Consider the following 21,919-nt stretch of genomic DNA (forward strand, 5'->3'; position numbering starts at 1 on the left):
CACACAACAAAGCCCTTTTTTTCGACTTAAAGGGCCCTTTAAACCGGTTTCTTTACTCCACCTCCGACGAGGGGATTAGCACTAAAATCGGCCTTTGCGGGTCGGATTTGGGGTAGTGTGGACAGAATTCGACGTTATTGGTCTCCGGGAGCTATCCCATAGTGCTTCATTGTGACCGCTCTGGACAGCACTCTCAGCTCAGATGCACTGACCAGGTAGACAGGAAAAGCCCCGCGAACTTTTGAATTTCATTTCCTGTTTGCCCAGCGTGGAGAGCACAGGTGACCACGCAGAGCTCATCAGCACAGGTAACCATGATGGAGTCCCAGGATCGCAAAAGAGCTCCAGCATGGACAGAACGGGAGGTACGGGATCTGCTCGCCATATGGGGAGATGAATCAGTGCTAGCTGAACTCCGTAGCAGTAAACGAAATGGCAAAATATTAGAAAAAGTCTCAAAGGCCATGAAGGACAGAGGCCATAACAGGGACGGACAGCAGTGCCGCGTGAAAATTAAGGAGCTAAGGCAAGCCTACCACAAAGCCAGAGAAGCAAACGGTCCGGGGCAGAGCCGCAAACATGCCACTTCTACGCGGAGCTGCATGCGATGCTAGGGGGTGCAGCCACCACTACCCCAACCGTGTGCTTTGACTCCATCAATGGAGAATCACGCAACAGGGAAGCGGGTTCAGGGTACGAGGAAGATGATGATGAAGACAATGAAGATAGCTCACAGCAAGGAAGCGGAGAAACCGGTTTCCCCAACAGCCAGGATATGTTTATCACCCTGGACCTGGAACCAGTAACCTCCGAACTCACCCAAGGCGTGCTCCCAGACCCTGAGGGCACACAAGGGACCTCTGGTGAGTGTACCTTTGTAAATATTACACATGGTTTAAAAGCAAGCGTGTTTAATGATTAATGATTAATTTGCCCTGGCAATCGCGGCCAGTACAGCTACTGGAAAAGTCTGTTAACGTGTATGGGGATGGAGCGGAAATCCTCCAGGGACATCTCCAGAAAGCTCTCCTTCATGTACTCCCAAAGCCTTTGCAAAAGGTTTCTGGGGAGGGCTGCCTTATCCCGTCCGCCATGGTAGGACACTTTACCACGCCAGGCCAGTAGCACGTAGTCTGGAATCATTGCATAACAAAGCATGGCAGCGTATGGTCCCGGTGTTTGCTGGCATGCAGACAACATCCATTCCTTATCGCTCTTTGTTATCCTCAGGAGAGTGATATCATTCACGGTCACCTGGTTGAAATGGGGCGATTTTATTAAGGGGACATTCAGAGGTACCCCTTCCTGCTCTGCTGAACAGAAATATTCCCCGCTGTTAGCCACGCGGTGGGGGGGAGGGGTGAAGTGATCATCCCAGAGAATTGGGTGTGTGTGGGGGGGTAGTTGGGTTTGTGCAGCATGTTAACCCGGAAACCGCAGCCCCTCCTTTTACATTGCAAACCCATTTTAAATGGCCAACCCAACGGGTGCTTGGTATGGGAAATGAGGGCGCTACTGTTTGAAACCATTCCCACATGTTAAGAAGGTTAAAAAAGCCAAAAGACTGTGTCTTACCATGGCTGCCTGCAAGCTGAAATCTGTTGCCTGGCACTGCGTGAGTGATCTCTCACACCAAACCGGCAGGCCCTCAATATAAGAGGAAAAATGCGATTGTTCTCTAAAATGTGTCTTTTTTAACCACCTCTCCCTTCTCCTCCAGCAGCTGCAAATGTTTCTCCTTCACAGAGGCTAGTGAAGATTAGAAGGAGAAAACGGCGGACTCGGGATGATATGTTCTCAGAGCTCCAGATGTCCTCCCACGCTGACAGAGCACAGCAGAATGCGTGGAGGCAGTCAATGTCAGAGTGCAAAAAAGCACAATATGAATGAGAGGAGAGGTGGCAGGCTGAATCGCGGGCTGAAGAGAGCAAGTTGCGGGCTGAAGAGGATAGGTGGCGTCAGCTTGCAGACAGAAGGCAAGAGTCGATGCTCCGGCTGCTGGAGCATCAAACTGATATGCTCCAGCGTATGGTTGAGCTGCAGGAAAGGCAGCAGGAGCAGAGACCGCTGCTACAGCCCCTATGTAACCAACAGCCCTCTTCCCCAAGTTCCATAGCCTCCTCACCCAGACGCCCAAGAACACGGTGGGGGGGCCTCCGGCCACCCAGTCACTCCACCCCAGATGATTGCCCGAGCATCAGAAGGCTGGCCTTCAATAAGTGTTAAAGTTTTAACGTTTTAAACTGCAGTGTGTCCTTTTCCTTCCCTCCTCTCCCACCCTTCCTGGGCTACCTTGGCAGTTATCCCACTAGTTGTGTGATGAATTAATAAAGAATGCATGAATGTGAAGTAACAATGACTTTATTGCCTCTGCAAGCGGTGCTCGAAGGGGGGAGGGGAGGGTGGTTAGTTTACAGGGAAGTAGAGTGAAAGGGGGGGCGGAGGGTTCATCAAGGAGAAACAAACAGAAGTTTCACACCGTAGCCTGGCCAGTCACAAAACTCGTTTTCAAAGCTTCTCTGATGCGCACTGTGCCCTGCTGTACTCTTCTAACCGCCCTGGTGTCTGGCTGCGTGTAATCAGTGGCCAGGCGATTTGCCTCAACCTCCCACCCCGCCATAAATGTCTCCCCCTTACTCTCACAGATATTGTGGAGCGCACAACAAGCAGCAATAACAATTGGAATATTGGCTTCGCTGAGGTCTATCCGAGTTAGTAAACTGCGCCAGCGCGCTTTTAAACGTCCAAATGCACATTCCACCACCATTCGGCACTTGCTCAGCCTATAGTTGAACAGGTCCTGACTACTGTCCAGGCTGCCTGTGTGCGGCTTCATGAGCCATGGCATTAAGGGGTAGGCTGGGTCCCCAAGGATAACGGTAGGCATTTCAACATCCCCAACGGTTATTTTCTGGTCCGGGAAGAAAGTCCCTTCCTCCAGCTTTTGAAACAGACCAGAGTTCCTGAAGATGCGAGCATCATGTACCTTTCCCGGCCATCCCACGTTGATGTTAGTAAAACGTCCCTTGTGATCCACCAGGGCTTGCAGCAGCATTGAAAAGTACCCCTTGTGGTTTATGTACTCGGTGGCTTGGTGCTCCGGTGACAAGATAGGGATTCCGTCTATTGCCTCACTACAGTTTGGGAATCCCATTGCAGCAAAGCCATCCACTATGACCTGCACGTTTCCCAGAGTCACTACCCTTGATATCAGCAGGTCTTTGATTGCGTTGGCTACTTGGATCACAGCAGCCCCCACAGTAGATTTGCCCACTCCAAATTGATTCTCGACTGACCGGTAGCTGTCTGGCGTTGCAAGCTTCCACAGGGATATCGCCACTCGCTTCTCAACTGTGAGGGCTGCTCTCATCCTGGTATTCTGGCGCATCAGGGCAGGGGAAAGCAAGTCACAAAGTTCCATGAAAGTGCCCTTACGCATGCGAAAGTTTCGCAGCCACTGGGAATCGTCCCACACCTGCAACACGATGTGGTCCCACCAGTCTGTGCTTGTTTCCCGGGCCCAGAATCGGCGTTCCACGCCATGGACCTGCCCCAGTAACACCATGATTTGCACATTGCTGGGGCCTGTACTTTGTGAGAGGTCTATGTCCATGTCAATTTCCTCATCACTCTCGTCGCCGCGCTGCAATTGCTGCAATCGCCTCCTCGCCTAGTTTTGCTTTGGCATGTTCTGGCTCTGCATATACTCCAGGACAATGCGCGTGGTGTTCATAGTGCTCATAATTGCCGCGGTGATCTGAGCGGGCTCTATGATCCCAGTGCTATGGCGTCTGGGCTGAAAAAAGGCGCGAAACTATTGTCTGACGGAGGGAGGGAGAAAAGGAGGGGCGAGTGACGACATGGCTTACAGGTACAGGGAATTAAAATCAACAAAGGTGGTTGTGCATCAGGGAGAAACACAAACAACTGTCACACAGAATGGCCCCCCCAAAGATTGAACTCAAAACACTGGATTTAGCAGGCCGTTGATTTCACGGAGGGAGGGGGAAGCAAATGAATACAGAACAAATCTGGTCCATCTATTTTTTACATCTTAAGCTGGCAGCAGATGGTGCAGCATGACTGATAGCCATCGGCATCTTCTGGGTGCTTGGCAGAAAATGCTGTATTACGACTGCTAGCCATCATCGTCAAGACGGTTCAATAGGACTGCCGGCAGGACTGAGTCTCCAGGAGACAAAACATGTCTGCCCAGGTGCCTCTGACCGAACTCACTGAGGAGTACGACGACGACGGATACCAGTCGTAATACACCATCCACTGCCAAAAGGCAAGGAGCTGCTGCTGTATAGCAATGCAGCCCCACGTCTGCCAGCACCCAGATAGCCGATGACGGCTACCAGTCATACTGCACCATCTACTGCCAAAAGGCAATTAGATGCTGCTGTGTAGCAATGCAGTACCACGTCTGCCGGCACCCAGATGACATATCGTGATGGTGAGCTGAGCTGAGCGGGCTCCATGCTTGCCGTAGTATGTTTTCTGCACAGGTAACCCAGGAAAAAGGCGCGAATCGATTGTCTGCCATTGCTCTGATGGAGGGGGAGGGGCCTGGCGACATGTACCCAGAACCCCCCGCGACACTGTTTTTGCATCATCAGGCATTGGGATCTCAACCCAGAATTCCAATGGGTGGCGGAGACTGCGGGAACTGTGAGATAGCTACCCACAGTGCAACGCTCCGGAAGTCGACGCTAGCCTCGGTACTGTGGACGCGGTCCGCCGACTTAATGCACTTAGAGCATTTTATGTGGGGACACACATAATCGACTGTATAAAACCGATTTCTATAAAACCGGCTTCTATAAATTCGACCTAATTTCATAGTGTAGACATACCCTCAGAGTTACGAACTGACAAGTCAATCACTCGCCCCATTTGGAACCAAAGTATGCAATCAGGCAGCAGCAGAGACAAAAAACAAAAACAAAACAAAAACAAAAAAAGCAAATACAGTACAGTACTGTGTTAAACATAAACTACTAAAAAAAAAGAAAAGGGAAAGCAGTATTTTTCTTCTGCATAGTAAAGTTTCAAAGCTGTATTAGGTCAATATTCAGTTGTAAAAGAACAACCATACCTTTTGTTTAGACTTATGAACAATCTCCATTCCTGAGGTGCTAGTAACTCAGGGTTTCATTGTAATTGAATGCATGGAAACAAGTTAGAAACAGGCTCAGTCAAACGTCAGTCCTCATCCTCCTTACCCTTTTGAAGAGATTACAATCTGAATCAGGATCTGTGTCTGAATTTTGCTTTTAACCCCCATCCCTATAATGATCTGAGCCAAAGCTTTAGATCTGAACCACAGTTCCTCACTTCCCAAACTTTCAGATATTTTTAATGCTGATACTAATGTTGTGGTTTGGACCAATTTCTAAAACATTTTGCAAGTGAGAGGTAGAAAACGCAACATATGCTAAGCCTAGAACATACTTAGGTGAAATTATTTGTTTCCCTTTTCTCGAAATGTTTGCTACATATGTACATGGAAGAAAAGAACTACCGTATATACTCATTCATAAGCCGGGTATTTTTGGTACAAAAGTGACGCATCAAAGAGCGGGGGTTGGCTTATAAACGGGTCTACACCAAAATTTGATGATTTTAAGCTCTGTAGAATCATTGAATTGAATATCTAATACATTGTCATTTTGTTTACCTGGAGCGTCTGCAGGCATGGAGCCCCACAGCTCCCTGTGGCCGCGGTTCGCCGTTCCCAGCCAATGGGAGCTGCGGGAAGTGGTGTGCCAGTGGCTTATCCTGACGGGCCAGGAGCCAAATTTTTCCAACCCCTGAAATATAGGGTCGGCTTATGAAAGGGTCATACAATTTTTGCTATTTTTACCTATCCATTTTGGGGGGTCGGCTTATAAATGAACAGGCTAATGAATGAGTATATGCGGTACTCATTTTTATATGTTTTGGAAATGTGTGTGGCTGATAGTTGAAATAACTGATTCCTATTTTATATACTCTTCTCTTTATCTTCTGGGAATGCTCCTGTATTTTAGCCCTAATTTATTCTGCCTTTGGGGATACATTTCATTTAGTAGTTTGGCTGAATTTTTCATATAAACCTTTGCAGCAGATACTGAAGTACTGCAAAAAGCTATCTATGGCACTTAAATAATGTAACACTTCTCAGTTATAGAAGTACCAGGTAAAACTGGTACTGTTAACAGGGAGTAGCCATTTCTGTTATAATCCCCTTCATTCCTCTGAACTGCATGGAGATGGGGCATTTAGGGAACAGCACACACAATCATCTCCCAGTGCTCTCTATAGACCTCTACACCAGACTCAGGAGAAATACTTAGAGCTGGATGAAATTTTTGTGCAAATATCTTTTTTCCCCAAAAATGCAGCTGACTGAAATAACTTCCAAATTTCGGACAGTTTTGGTGAATTTTTTTGGTTGGAAATAAAATTCAGAAGTGTCATAACATTCATCGAAATGTTTCAACTTTGTTTTGGGACAGATATTTCATTTCAGAATTTCCCTTAATTTTATTTTAAAAGCTATGTAAACCATATAAAAACACTTGAAATCTAAATGAAATTATTTGTTTTCCAACTTTAATCAAAAAATTCAAAAATTCTTTGTTGGGATCAGCCCAAAATGACTTTTCCCCCCAATTTTTTTTTTTTTTTTGGTGCCTGACCCAAAATAGTTATAACAATGTCAGTTTTTTGAGATAGCTGCATTTGGGGCATTTGTCATAATGTTGAGTTTTGAATTGGGGAAGCAATAGGGGAAAACTGAGGTTACATCAAGGCTCTGAGAAGGATTTGAGGCCCCCCTCCCGAAAAAAAAGAAAACAACAGATTTCACTGCCCCCCAACAGACAGAAACTTAGTCCACAATTCCCAGCCAAAATGAGAACATACTTCGTCCAAAAATAGGATAAAAGGACCACAGAGAAGACCCATCCTCCTCCTGAGTCTGCCCACCTGAAAGAAGCAAGATATGGTCTCCTATTAGGAGATTATATCAGATACTGACCTGACACTACATTTTCTCACAAGAGCATATGGAGATATTGTGTTGTGATAGAGTGTTGGTTTCAGAAGAAGTTTTAGAAAATGAAATACAGTAATTTCTGGGGCGGGGGTGTTGTTTTTGGGTTGGTTTTTTTTGGTTTAGTATTCTGCTTGCTAGAGACAGGCCTAAGCCAAAACTTTATATCTAACAAACCCCACACATTGGGTGAGTCTGGATCTGAAATGTCTGGTTCATTTATACTATTTAAATCTTACAAATATCCACACTAGTTAGTAAAGAATTCTTATTATAAATGACCTTTGAAACTGAAATCTTTCCTAACAATGTCTTGATGTTCAATGGCATGCACACCACATCCAACGTGCACAGAGGGCTGCCTTTTGTATGTTTACTAACAGTGTCCTTCTGATCAGAAAAGTAAAATGATTTAGAACATTATTTATTCCAGTGCTTCCCTTTGCCTTCGCTGCAATACTGACCTGGATTTTCCAGAACACTATTAATAAAAGTCACAGAAAGACCACAAGAAGACGCAGAAAGTATCTTTTGTCATGAATTACAGTTATGTATATTGCATCTCCATTTTACACAGAAAGCTGATTAAGCATTCCAATCACTATATACCAGTACGCTGTTATTTTCACATTTGCATACCACACGATTGCATTTATATACTTGTAATCATTCTAGTGCACAGACAGGCTCTATTGGGATGACATAGATTTAACAAGGGGGGAATATGACTCACTGTAATCATAGTGCCAAAGGTTTCAGATGCAGTGATGGGGGGGGGGGGGGAGGGGCAGACTGATTTTGTTGGGGACCGTGTCTCTTTTCTGCTGCAAAAGTGCTGTAGTCATGTAGGAAAAACCCATTACAATATCAATAGACAAAATTTAAGTGACATGGGCCAAATCTAAAGTTCTTACTCATTACTCAGGTCTTACTTTGACAAAACTCACTGAAGTCAATGGGTTCTGCTATAATTTACACTGCTGTCCATACAGAGTACCTCTATCGGAGTCAAAATGCTTAAAAAGGAATGTTTCAAACTGATGGCGTTACTCCAGAATTAGTTTTCAGCTGTGTTAACTTGCCCAAGGGTAGCTTTCCTTAAATAAGGATTTCAATAATTGGCGCAACTTCTACCAGTTCTACAGGAATTCTCAATTTTAGTATAAGGGGTGACATTGTGGCCTTCTTAAAATCTTATGGCAAGACTCCCATTAACTTCACTGGGTCCAGAATTTCTCCCAAGAAATCTCTTTAAAACCAGTAGAGTCTTTAAAAACGGAAGACGCTTTTGAATTGTGACCATAGTATGTGGCAAATACATGAGATATTTTCATAGACAGACAAAGGAGGATATAAAAAAAAACAGATGACTGCAAGATATGCTTTGCCGAAACAACAGGAGTGCTAGGGCTGTGACAGTTGAATTTGTATCTGAAATGACCACAGACTCTTGATGTCATGTTCTTGTGGTGTATTAGTAAGAGCTCTAGTCGCAAACGGAAAATTTGACTAACAGATATGCATGCACAACACCAGTTGACTTCATAGGGAGTTTAACTTATCCTGCATGATCGCATGCAAATTGTACAAACCTTCAGCAGAGTTTTCTGGAATTTTCTAAAAATCTCTGTATGCCCATCTTCCACTAACATGGCTCCAACATGTTTGACTCCCTCCATGTGGTAGAATAAATCCATAGGCGCCAACTCTGTGGGTGCTATATATCAATGAAAGATTGGGGCTCGGTATATAAGGACTTGTGTTTTATATTTTAAGGAAGTGCTATAGACCGCCGAGATCCTATTTGGACATGGATAGAGACCTCTTTAATGTTTTTAATGAAGTAAATACTAATGGGAATTGTGTGATCTGGGACTTTAACTTCCCAGATATAGACTGGAGGACAAATGCTAGTAGTAATAATAGGGCTCAGATTTTCCTGGATGCGATAGCTGATGGATTCCTTCACCAAGTAGTTGCTGAACCAACAAGAGGGGATGCCATTTTAGATTTGGTTTTGGTGAGTAGTGAGGACCTCATAGAAGAAATGGTTGTAGGGGACAACCTTGGTTCAAGTGATCATGAGCTAATTCAGTTCAAACTAAATGGAAGGATAAACAAAAATAGATCTGTGACTAGGGTTTTTGATTTCAAAAGGCTAACTTTAAAAATTTAAGGAAATTAGTTAGGGAAGTGGATTGGACTGAAGAATTTGTGGATCTAAAGGTGGAGGAGGCCTGGATTTACTTCAAGTCAAAGTTGCAGAAACTATCAGAAGCCTGCATCCCAAGAAAGGGGAAAAAACTCATAGGCAGGAGTTGTAGACCAAGCTGGATGAGCAAGCATCCCACAGAGGTGATTAAGAAAAACCAGAAAGCCTACAAGGAGTGGAAGATGGGAGGGATCAGCAAGGAAAGCTACCTTATTGAGGTCAGAACATGTAGGGATAAAGTGAGAAAAGCCAAAAGCCATGTAGAGTTGGACCTTGCAAAGGGAGATAAAACCAATAGTAAAAGGTTCTATAGCCATATAAATAAGAAGAAAACAAAGAAAGAAGAAGTGGGACCGCTAAACACGGAGGATGGAGTGGAGGTTAAGGATAATTTAGACATGGCCCAATATCTAAACAAATACTTTGCCTCAGTCTTTAATGAGGTTAATGAGGAGCTTAGGGATAATGGTAGGATGACAAATGGGAATGAGGATATGGAGGTAGATATTACCATATCCGAGGTAGAAGCCAAATTCGAACAGCTTAGTGGGACTAAATTGGGGGGCCCAGATAATCTTCATCCAAGAATATTAAAGGATCTGGCACATGAAATTGCAAGCCCATTAGCAAGAATTTTTAATGAATCTGTAAACTCAGGGGTCCTACCGTATGACTGGAGAATTGCTAACATAATTCCTATTTTTAAGAAAGGAAAAAATGGTGATCTGGGTAACTACAGGCCTGTTAGTTTGACATCTGTAGTATGAAAGGTCTTGGATAATTTTTTGAAGGAGAAAGTAGTTAAGGACATTGAGATCAATGGTAATTGGGACAAAATACAACATGGTTTTACAAAAGGTGCCAAACCAACCTGATCTCCTTCTTTGAGAAGATAACAGATTTTTTAGATAAAGGAAACGCAGTGGATCTAATTTACCTTGATTTCAGTAAGGCATTTGATATGGTTCCACATGGGGAATTATTAGCTAAATTGGAAAAGATGAGGATTAATATGAAAATTGAAAGGTGAATAAGGGACTGGTTAAAGGGGAGACTACAATGGGTCATACTGAAAGGTGAACTGTCAGGCTGGAAGGAGGTTACTAGTGAAGTTCCTCAGGGATCGGTTTTGGGACCAATCTTATTTAATCTTTTTATTACTGACCTTGGCACAAAAAGTGGGAATGTGCTAATAAAGTTTGCGGATGACACAAAACTGGGAGGTATTGCGAATACAGAGCGGGACCGGGAGATCCTACAGGAAGATCTCGATGACCTTGTAAACTGAAGTAATAGTAATAGGATGACATTTAATAGTGAAATGTGCAAGGTCATGCATTTAGCGATTAATAACAAGAATTTTTGTTATAAGTTGGGGATGCATGAGTTGGAAGTAACAGAGGAGGAGAAGGACCTCGGAGTATTGTTTGATCACAGGATGACTAAGGCTAGGTCTACACTACAGCGGGGGGTCGACCTAAGATACGCAACTTCAGCTACGTGAATAGCGTAGCTGAAGTAGCGTATTTTAGGTCGACTTACCTGGCTGTGAGGACGGCGGCAAGTCGACCGCTGCCGCGCCGCCGTCGACTCCGCTACCGCCTCTTGCCGCGGTGGATTTCTGGAGTCGACAGTAGAGCCATCAGGGATCGATTTTATCGCGTCTTCACTAGACGCGGTAAGTCGATCCCCGATAGACCGATTACTACCCGCCGGATCGGCGGGTAGTGAAGACAAGCTCTATGACCCGCCAATGTGATATGGCTGTGAAAAAAGCGAATGCGGTCTTGGGATGCATCAGGCGAGGTATTTCCAGTAGAGATAAGGAGGTGTTAGTACCGTTATACAAGGCACTGGTGAGACCTCATCTGGCATATTGTGTGCAGTTCTGGTCTCCCATGTTTAAGAAGGATGAATTCAAACTGGAACAGGTACAGAGAAGGGCTACTAGGATGATCTGAGGAATGGAAAACCTGTCATATGAAAGGCGACTCAAAGAGCTTGGCTTATTTAGCCTAACCAAAAGAAGGCTGAGGAGAGATATGATTGCTCTCTATAAATATATCCGAGGGATAAATACCAGGGAGGGAGAGGAATTATTTAAGCTCAGTACCAAGGTGGACACAAGAACAAATGGATATAAACTGGCCATTAGGAAGTTTAGACTTGAAATTAGACGAAGGTTTCTAACCATCAGAGGAGTGAAGTTCTGGAATAGCCTTCCAAGGGGAGCAGTGGAGGCAAAAGACATATCTGGCTTCAAGACTAAGCTTGATAAGTTTATGGAAGGGATGGTATGATGGGATAGCCTAATTTTGGCAATTAATTGATCTTTGACTATTAGCAGTAAATATGCCCAATGGCCTGTGATGGGACACTAGATAGGGTGGGATCTGAGTTACTACAGAGAATTCTTTCCTGGGTTCTGGCTGGTGAGTCTTGCCCACATGCTCAGAGTTTAGCTGATCCCCATATTTGGGGTCGGGAAGGAATTTTCTTCCAGGGCAGATTGACAGAGGCCCTGAGGATTTTTTACCTTCCTCTGCAGCATGGGGCACGGGTCATTTGCTGGAGGATTCTCTGCACCTTGAAGTCTTTAAACCACAAGTTGAGGACTTCAATAGCTCAGACATAGGTCAGGGGTTTGTTACAGGAGTGGGTGGGTGAGATTCTGTGGCCTGCATTGTGCAGGAGGTCAGACTAGAAGATCATAATGGTCCTTTCTGACCTTAAAGTCCATGAGTCTATGAGTCTATGAAGTAACTAAAATATTCTTAGAGGGAAAAAGATGGTAAGAACTGTATATAACAGTTGAGCTAAAGGTTTCAACTGATAGTCATGTTAGCTCATGGGACTAAACACCAGGAGCTCCTGAGCAACAATCCTGGCTCTGTTCTGACTTACTGTGTGGCCTTGAGCAAATCACTTTGTCTCTCTGAGCAAAGTTCCGCTCTCAGTTACACCAGTACGAATCTGGTCTGTGAAATGGCAACAAAACCCCCTGTCTCATAGAGGATTAATGGAGTTAATGAACGTATTTTAGGCTTTGAAAATGTAAAGTAATAAGTATTATTACATTGGATAAGTGTGCTATACAGTACATTTCTTTGTAATGTATATCTACTTTGGTGGATTGTAAATTTATGGCACTCAAACATTTTTTCTTAGTGAATACTAAAAAGCTTGCTTAATCCACTCTTAAAAGGGAATTTTAGCTAATCTCTCTCATTTACTATGTATACAGAAACGAGACAAGTTTTTACCTATAAACCTCCTTGCCATAGAAATGAACAACAACAACTTTGTCAGTAATCCTTTTTATAAACGTCTTGCTAAAACATTTCAAACACATTCTTTTTCTGGAACTTTTATATTATGGAAGGAATAATCTTGCTTCCTGGATAGAGATGGACAGTTTATAAATAATGTGACCACATGACAATACCTTAGGCACCTAACTCCAGGAGAGGGTTCATAGCTGCGAATCCTGAATTGAAGTAGGCACCTAACTCCCTTTGAAGGGTGGGGCTTAGGCCATACCCCTCTCCTCAGCATTTCCTATTGGCTACCTTACGCTGCTCCCCATTCAGCATGTTAGATTTTGTGAATCTCTTTCTTAGGTGCTTAACTCTCTCATGCATTGTATAGATAGCCTAAGCGCCTAACTTGGGCCTGTGAATTCCACAAGGTGGCAGACACCTAAGTTAGCCATTGCAAAGCTGAGTGTTGCAGTGCATAAAATCCCCTTGTGAATCCCACCCTCAGTCCCCCCCATGTGCTCGTGTGTGTCCAACCCTTTTTCAATAGAGCTGTAACCACTCACACCTGCAGTTAATTTGGCTCAGTGACTTATTTATATTTATATTTATATTTTTAAGCCCCCCAATCTTTTCTGAATAGGGGTTTAAAAAAGTTTGTGGCAGTTCTAGAAGCAAAGATTTAGTATGGTTCCAGAACCCATTTCTCTACACATTCATCCATTAATAATGGTACTTGGAAAAACTGAAATGCTGCTGTTGCTTTGGAGTCCCCTATTAGAAATTCTATTGGTAATTTTGGAGCAAGTTGCTGCACCTGGGATAAAAAATAAAAACGTTTTGTTCTTTAATTCTCCCCCCCCCCGCCCAATGTTCGGAGTGGGCCAGTGTCTCAGATGCCCCAGTGGTAGAACTGGCACTGATTAAGAACAGAAAAGAGTACTTATTGTCACGCAATATACAAACAGCTGTTCCCCAGCACTAAAGGGTATTTGATCTTTCAGTGGGTAGGCACATATGTTTTGAATAATTGTTCTGTAACACACAATGCATGCAAAAGGTGCCTGAATTTATCTCTGACCCTGGGATCTAGTGGGACCTCTTGGGATGAAGAGTCTAAATTTGTAATCAAAACATTCAGTTTTCCCAGCAGAGCAGTAAACTGAGTTTACAAGTTTATAGCCAAGCTGTTGTACAACATCCCCAGGGTAGGGACAGAGAGTCTTTAAACATTTTTAACATTCAGAGTGAATCACCCTGTGTACATTTGAACACCTGATCTCCAGTTCAATTTAATTATACTTGATAGAAATAAGTGCTTTATTCTTCCTTAATGAATCTAAATGAGAAAATGGCCTGAATCCCAACACTTACTTTATCTTCTTTAAAATCCAACATATTAAATCATACAATGCAAATAATAATAAAAAAAAGCTGCATGACTTTGACATAGGTCAGAACCAGTCCCTGCATCTGAACACTCCTGAGATTTGGGGAAGTTCAGATCTGGACACAGATGTTAGGAATTAGGCCCATCTTTTGGATAAATAGGTCATATTGAATTTGTATTAGAGATTGCATAATTGATTTGTTCACAAATATTACAGTTTTCAATGCACTGAATTCAACAATTACTGCTCAGCAGATAAACATGAATAAGAGAGTTATGTTATCAAGAATATTAGTTATTTAAAATATAAAATATGTACAAAAATCCAGGTAAACTATTTACAGATTCAAAATTACCATATTATATCTGCTACTGTAAAATGTGTACAAACGCAGCCCTGGGAGATATACCCAAACATACAGTGTCACAAAGTCAATCCCTATTTCCTATAACGTACTGAAAAGATGAATATGACTCTTCTGGATTCAAGCACCTCTAAACTTCCAAGAGTATCTCTGCTACATTTGATTTAAGCCATAATGTCTATTTGCTCCACAGCAGAGAATGTAGATGAAGACAAAGAAACACAAATAAATTCTTAAGAAACAAAACATTCCTCAAAATTACAAATCCCAGACTCATTGGGTACGTCTTCACTACCCGCCGTAACAGCGAGTAGCAATCGATTTATCCGGGATCGATATATCGCATCTCGTTAAGATGCGATATATCGATCCCCGAAAGTGCTCACCGTCGACTCCGGAACTCCACCAGAGCGAGCGGTAGCGCAGTCGATGGGGGAGCCGCGGCCATCGATCCCGCGCCGTCTGGACCCCAGGTAATTCGATCCAAGATACTTGGACTTCAGCTACGCTATTCGCGTAGCTGAAGTTGCGTATCTTGGATCGATCCCCCCCCCTAGTGTAGACCAGCCCATTGTCCTTCCAACAGTTAATGGACATGTGGGAGTGGAGAAAGGAGGGGAGCTTCAGTACCCCAACAAGAGGACCTGATACTTGAATCACATCCTAGGATTGTCCCTTTGGATGGCTCATCTTTCTGGATACACAGAACCCATGAGGCCTGACTAGCAGATCTGTTGGAGAATGCTTTGAGGCCAGAGGAGCCAATCCTTACTCCCGTTTTATTCTCCTAAACCGCCAATTTTGACTATATAAGCTTCTGAAAATGTTGCCCTCAATATATAGACAGTCCTTCTTTAATAACTTTCCCATTGCAGCTAAAGAAAGAGCCATGGATACGGAGAAAACCCCTCTTTTGCTTAAAGTAATATATTACTCTCTGGTTGGCCAACTCATATAGGATCAGATTCTAGTCTCCTAACTCGTGGTGAGTTGTACCTTACACTGAGGAGCTTCACTAAAATTAATGGGACTATTTATAAAGTAAGGCACTGTTCAATGTGAATAAAGGTGTCAAAATCTGGTCCATAGTATAAGAGAGATTTCTTCCTTATTTCTGCAGATAATTAAATTGCAGCCCCTTTGTGCTAGGTGCATAATAAGAGACAGTATCTGCCCCAAAGATCTTACCGTCTAATGATACTTAATCCTTTGGTTGAGCTCATGATCAGATTTTCAAATACTTTATGAAGTGGTACTTAAATGCATCCAAATTGATGTCTCTAATTTTGGTCACCTCTCCTTGAATTCTGGTGATCGTGTCCCTTGTTTTCTGTTTCGCAAAGTTGGGATTTATACTTGCTGAAAAAAATTAATCACTGATGATTTTTTGAAGATGTGATAATTAGGTCATTTTGATGTAACTGAGCTCATTATTAATTTATTCTGACCCTTGTGCTGCTTATCAAATTTCAAAAAAGCAATTAGTAAATCAAAGATTAAAATAGCAAATTTGAACATTACTATTACAAACTGACTGATCTAGGTCTATCTATGTGGCATGCAATACAGAAGTAGCTTTATGAATGTTGAGATTGATTCAACATGACTTGTTATGCAAGTTGACTTAGTGGATAGCACGCTGGACTAGAACACAGGAGACCTAGATTCTAGTCCTTGCCTTGCCTTACCAATGGCCTACTGGGTGATATTGGGTAACCCACTTTACCTCTGTCTCTCATTTTCCTATTTGTAAAATGGGGATAATGCTACTGATGGCCTTTGTAAAGCACTTTGAGATCTACTGATGAAAAGCACTGTCGAAGGGCTAGGAATTAAATGGAACTATGCTGAGAAAAGATCATTTCGGTGAGTCAGGAGGACAGTAAGATCAAGCCTTTAGTTACACTGACATCCATTAGCTTGAACTGCCCTACAAACACCCTTTCCTCCTGTAGGAAAAGGAAACAATGGATTATTTTCCACTTTTCATTTTAATTAAAAAACAGTTTATTTGCATTTATCAATGATTTGTTAATAACAAAAAGAATCATAACACTAGTATTGTTCCATTGCCAAATGGAAATGGTAGAATTATTAATAACACAGAAGAGGCAGAAGTGTTCAATAAATATTTCTATTCTGCATTTGAAAAAAAAACCCAGATGTACTCATATCATATGATGACACTCTTTCCATTCCAATAGTAACTCATGAGAATGCAAAACAGCAGCTATTAAAGTCAGACATTTTTAAAACCAGCAAGTCTGGATAACTTGCATCCAAGAGTTTTAAACAAGCTGGCTGAGGAGCTCACTGGACCGTTAATGTTGATTTTCAGTAAATCTTGGAACAGCAGGGAAGTTTAAGAAGACTGGAAGAAAGTTAATGTTATGCCAATATTGAAAAGGGCAAACAGGAGGTCTTAGTTCATCGTACACCTGTCAGTCTGACATCAGCCCCAGGCAAGATAATGGAGAAGCTGATATGAGATTCATTTAATAAATAATAATAAGAAGGTAATATAATTAATACCAATCAACATGAATTTATGGAATATAGATCCTGTCAGACTAACCTGATATCTTTTTTGATGAGATGATATGTTTGGTTGATGTAACAGGCTTCTGTAAAGCATTTGACTAGATACTGCACAACATTTTGATTAAAAAAAACTAGAATGATGCAAATTTAACATGCCATACATTAAATGGATTAAAATCTGGCTAATTAATAAGTTTAAAAATGTAATTGTAAACAGGGACTCATCAAGTGGATGTTTCTAGTAGGCCCCTGCAGGGATTCATTCTTGCCCTACCTTATTTAATATTTTTACCTATGACTTGGAAGATAAAGTTTGCAAATGACCCAAAAATTGGGGGAGGGGCCAATAATGAAGAGGACAAGTCACTGATACAGAGCAATCTGGACTGTGTTTCAATACACCTAAATGTATGCCTCTAGGAACAAAAAATGTAGGCCATATCCTGGGAAATAGTGACTCTAAAAAAGGCTTGGAGGTCATGGTGGATAAACAGCTGAACATGAGTTCCAAGTGCTGTGAGCTTTCTGCCCCAAAGGGCTAATGCAATCCTTGGATGCATAAACCAGGGAATATCGAGTTGGAGTAGTGAGGTTATTTTACCTCTGTGTTTGGCACTAGTGTGACTGCTGCTGGAATACTGTGTCTAGTTCTGATGTCCACAAGTCAAGAAGGACATTGATAAATTGGAGAGGGTTCAGAGAAGAGCCATGAGAATGATTACAGAGTTAAAAATCATGCCCTATTGTGATACGATAAATAGATGGAGCTCCATCAGTCTAACAAAGAGAATGTTAAGGGATGACTTGATCACCCTCTGTACCTACACAGGTTGATTATGGGCTCTTCAATCTAGCCCACAAAGGCCAATGGCTGAAAGTTGAAGCTAGTCAAATGCAGACTGGAAATAAGGTGTACATTTTAAAATGAAAGTAGCTAATCATTAGAACAGCTTATAAGAATCATGGTGGTTTCTCTATCACTGAGAATTTTGTAATCAGGACTGGATGTTTTTCTAAGAAAATATGCTCTAGAAATTATTTTGGGGAAGTTCCATGGCCTATGCTATACAGGAGGTCAGACTAGATCAATGGTTCTTAACCTTTACTGCAGCCTGCACCCCTTTGGTTCTCAAAATATGTTATTTCACCCCTTATCAAAAATCGTTGAAGTAGGTCAGTTCTTTAAACTTACATATATCATAACTATAGAATGAAAGAGATAGCATTATATATTTATTTTAATTTCACAGTAAAATTAAGAATACATGAAAAATTACACACTTTTTTTAAGTTTACCAGCTCAGTGACTCTTCTGCTGTTGCTTTTGTTCAATGATGTTCGAGAAATGAGGAACTTTTTTTTAAAATAGCCACACGCATATCATCACTTGCATTTAGGCGGTTTCTGGCCTTTGTTTTGATGTGTAAGAGTGATGAAAATCTGCCTTTGTAGTTAATAAAATTTGTTTTGTTTATTATTAAACCCAGGTTGTGTAATTTCTAACTGGGGCGGGGGGCGTGAGAAGTTGTGCATACCTTCCTCCACATTGAGGAAGGAGGCGGATTTCATAATATATCTTTGGGTCTGCACTCCAAGGGAGGTGGACACCTGAGTGCTGAAGCGAGTCCCTTAAAATGAGTCTTCCCAGAGCTGCTCTGAAGCTGGGCATGACTCTGCCTGCCTGCCTGTGTGTGTGTGTGTGTGTGTGTGTGTGTTAGAGGAGGCTTTAATAGCCTGGCTCAGCAAGACAGGTTAAAGGGAGCCTAGGCTGGCAGAACGGGTAGACTCAGTGGTATCTCAGCACGTCAGGTGGCTTCCTAAGGGGCATAACCCGTCACAATGCATTAGTCCTTTCTGCTGATAATTAAAAAGGGATATGTGCTACTGAATGGCAAGTGCATGAAATGAATAGGTTAAAGTACAAATAATAAGTGGAATGATGTCTGCGTGCTGACTGCAGGCTGCACTTCTTTCAATTAAATAGTTCCTGAAATAAAATTCACATAAACACAGCCATGGAAAACAACATCACTGGTATTTATTTATCTGCTAATTGGGGAAATGCTTCCCCCACGCCCATCCTGTTTGCATGTGTCATCATGCCTTTTCTTTTTAAATTGTTTTCATTAGATGAAATTGAGTGTGTCATATCTTAAAGCTTTTTGATAATGGGACATGGCAGTTTGTCATTTGGGACAAAAATAACTACTGCCTCACAGTCAAAGATTTTTATTGTCAATTAAAGGAAGTCCCCAGTTGTAACTTGCACCACATCTTACTACATGTTACACATATGTGTTTCTAAATGACAAAAAGAAACATACTTTACCTCTTCAAAAAAATTGTACAAACATTAAATAGTCTTTGTAACAATGCGGTGAGGATTATTATCCCAGTTTTACAGATACAAAAACAGACACAAAGAGGTTAAGATTTAGGGCCAAAGTTTTCAGAGTTTGCCTAAAGTCAGGCTCCTAAATCCATATTTAGACAACTAAATTAGTGAGGGTGAGTCACAGCTGAGGGTGTTTAACACCTCTGAAAATAATGCCAAAGTGTGGGTGCCTAAGTATAGTTTTAAGAACCTAACTTTAGGTGCTCTTTGACAGAGTGCTGAGAGCCAGCAACTGATTCAGCACTCTGATCATTTAAGCTTTAATAAGCTTGACCTGTCACACGTGGGGCTTATGCGGGATCTTTCCCTCATTTGTAGTGCTAGAGAACCTGACAGAAAAAGCCAGTGTGAAGATCTGGCAATCCAGGCAATGGAGGGGACGCTGCAGTGGCTGGTGGAGCAGCAGAAAGCTGTAAAAGACCTTATAGTCGTTCCAAGAATAACCACCACATGCAATGGCAATCCCTGTTATCTTGGCAAGCCAAACAGCAGAAAAGCCTTCAAGAGTTCATATGAGAACAGGCGCAGGTGCAGCAGCAGTTATTTCAAAGTCTGGTGAGTCCAGTTGTGGGGAGCAGTATTCAGATCTAGGGGGCCGGCCTGTGTAAAATGGGTCCTGCAGATGATACTGATGTATTGTTAGTAACATTCGAAAGGGTACCTATGGAAGCCACTTGGGACAAAGGAATGCTTGGGACAAGCACCCTACTTGTCAGGAAGCTCAAGCAGCCTGCATGGCCCTGAGCAATGAACAGATCCCGGGACTACAATATTGTTAAGGTGGCTATATTAGGCCAAATAGGCCTATCCATGGAAAAATATCACCAGAAGTTTTGGGCCACTAGATGGACTGGAGGGATACAGCCCCAGGTGTTTGCCCAAAAATTAACAGACTGAGCTACCCTCTGGTTAAAGCCAGAATCTCAGACAGTAGGGGAGATTATGGATTCTAATTCTGGATTAGTAGCCAAAGTATCCCTGAGAATACCTGAGCGTTAGGGAGTGGGGCATAGGCAGTCTTGCCTAGCAGTCACAGCTGAGCTGAGGCCTGCCCACCAGGGATGGTAGTTGTTGAGCAGGAGTTGGAGGAATTGCAAGAGCCAAGTTCCATAGGCAAGAGTCAGGATTGGAGTCAGGATGGAGTCACAGACCAGACATCAGAGGCAGTACCAGGCTAGAAATGAGAGACAGAAATCAGGGTCAGAGTTAAGCTGAAGTTGGAGACCAGCAATCAGGAGATCAAGCAGAGTTGTTCGAAAGCATGGTTAGCTTCAGGTGTCCAAACAAATTTGACAGCCTTGCAGAGGAGATTGGTCATGGGGGCTGTTTGCCCTGAGAAGCCTGGAATGAATCGTCAGTAAAAAATTTCAAAGCCCAGGAAGTGCTGTAAATCCTGGCAGGACATGGGCACAATCCAGCAACAGATGGCCTCTACCTTCTGAGGATCCATCTTAACACCCTCTGGGAAGAGATTATAACCCAAGAATTCTGTAGAGGACTGGACAAAAGGTGCATTTTTCCAACTTCACGAACAGGCCATGCTTTTGTAATGTTTCCAGGATGGAACAAACATGGTAACAATGCTGCTCAAGATTGTCTGAAAACATAAGTATGTCATCAAGAGAGATGACTACATACTGGTCCAGTATGTCTCTAAATACATCGTTCATGAAGTGTTGAAAGGTTGCAGGAGCATTGGCCAGTTCAGGGCCAGATTTAGGGGCAGGTGACCCAGACAACCGCCTGGGGTGTCAGGCTTGGGGGAAGTGCTGGGCTTGGGGTGCTGTTTTTGTTGTTAGCGCCAAAAGGGAAAATAGAATGTTTGAAGTAAAATGTTTCAGGTATTCTGTATGTGGATTTATTTTTCACTAACTTCCTAGAATGTTCTGGACCTTTGTAGAATCTCGTGGAACCTTACAGACTTTCTGAGAACCACATTTTCCTTGAATCTCCTAATATGTTGTCAGCCAGGTCCTCGTGGATATATAAGGGGCCGGGCATCACCAGCCAGTCAGTGAGATATAAGAACAAAGTGAAATCCCAGCTGCGATATTGTGAACCTTGTTTTATTGTGTAATTGTGAAAGTGTACTTGTGTTTTAAGACTTGAAGAGTGTAAGTAGTGACTAATAAAGGACATATTTAATGAAACACCAGAGATATCTATCAAACCCCTATCTACGCAACAATATAAAACAAATACTGTTACTTTTTTTGCCATGCTTAACATGTAATGTTTGATGACTTTCTAAGACTTCGGAACATAGACTTTTGCTCTTGCTAATACTTCTGTTTTCCCCAGTAAATAACAAAAGATGCCCCCGAAGAAGCCTTCAGGAGCTCAGTATAGGAAGCGAAAAGCTCAACTGCCATCTAGTTAGCAGCAGGGGGAAATTTGATAGGAAAATACCTGAAACAGAACAACATAGACTGGGTTGTAGGCAGTAGTGATCATCCCATTGCAGAAGAAACTGAGGAGCTAAGCGTAAATGATGGAAATCCTATTATTAAAGAATTAGCAGATTTACCTGAAGATAAGGAATGGAAATGTGATAAAAGTGATGGAGAATTGACCAGTTTTCCTGGCGGCTTAAAGGAGAGTTATGATAAACAGGAATGTGGCTCACACGAAAAGGAGAGTAATGACAAATAAAAATCTGGTTTACATGAAAAGGAGAGAAATAATAAAGAAGAATCAGCCTCGCATGATGACAGAAA

This window comes from Emys orbicularis, chromosome 2 (genome assembly GCF_028017835.1).
Source record: "Emys orbicularis isolate rEmyOrb1 chromosome 2, rEmyOrb1.hap1, whole genome shotgun sequence".
Classification (NCBI taxonomy): Eukaryota; Metazoa; Chordata; order Testudines; family Emydidae; genus Emys; species Emys orbicularis.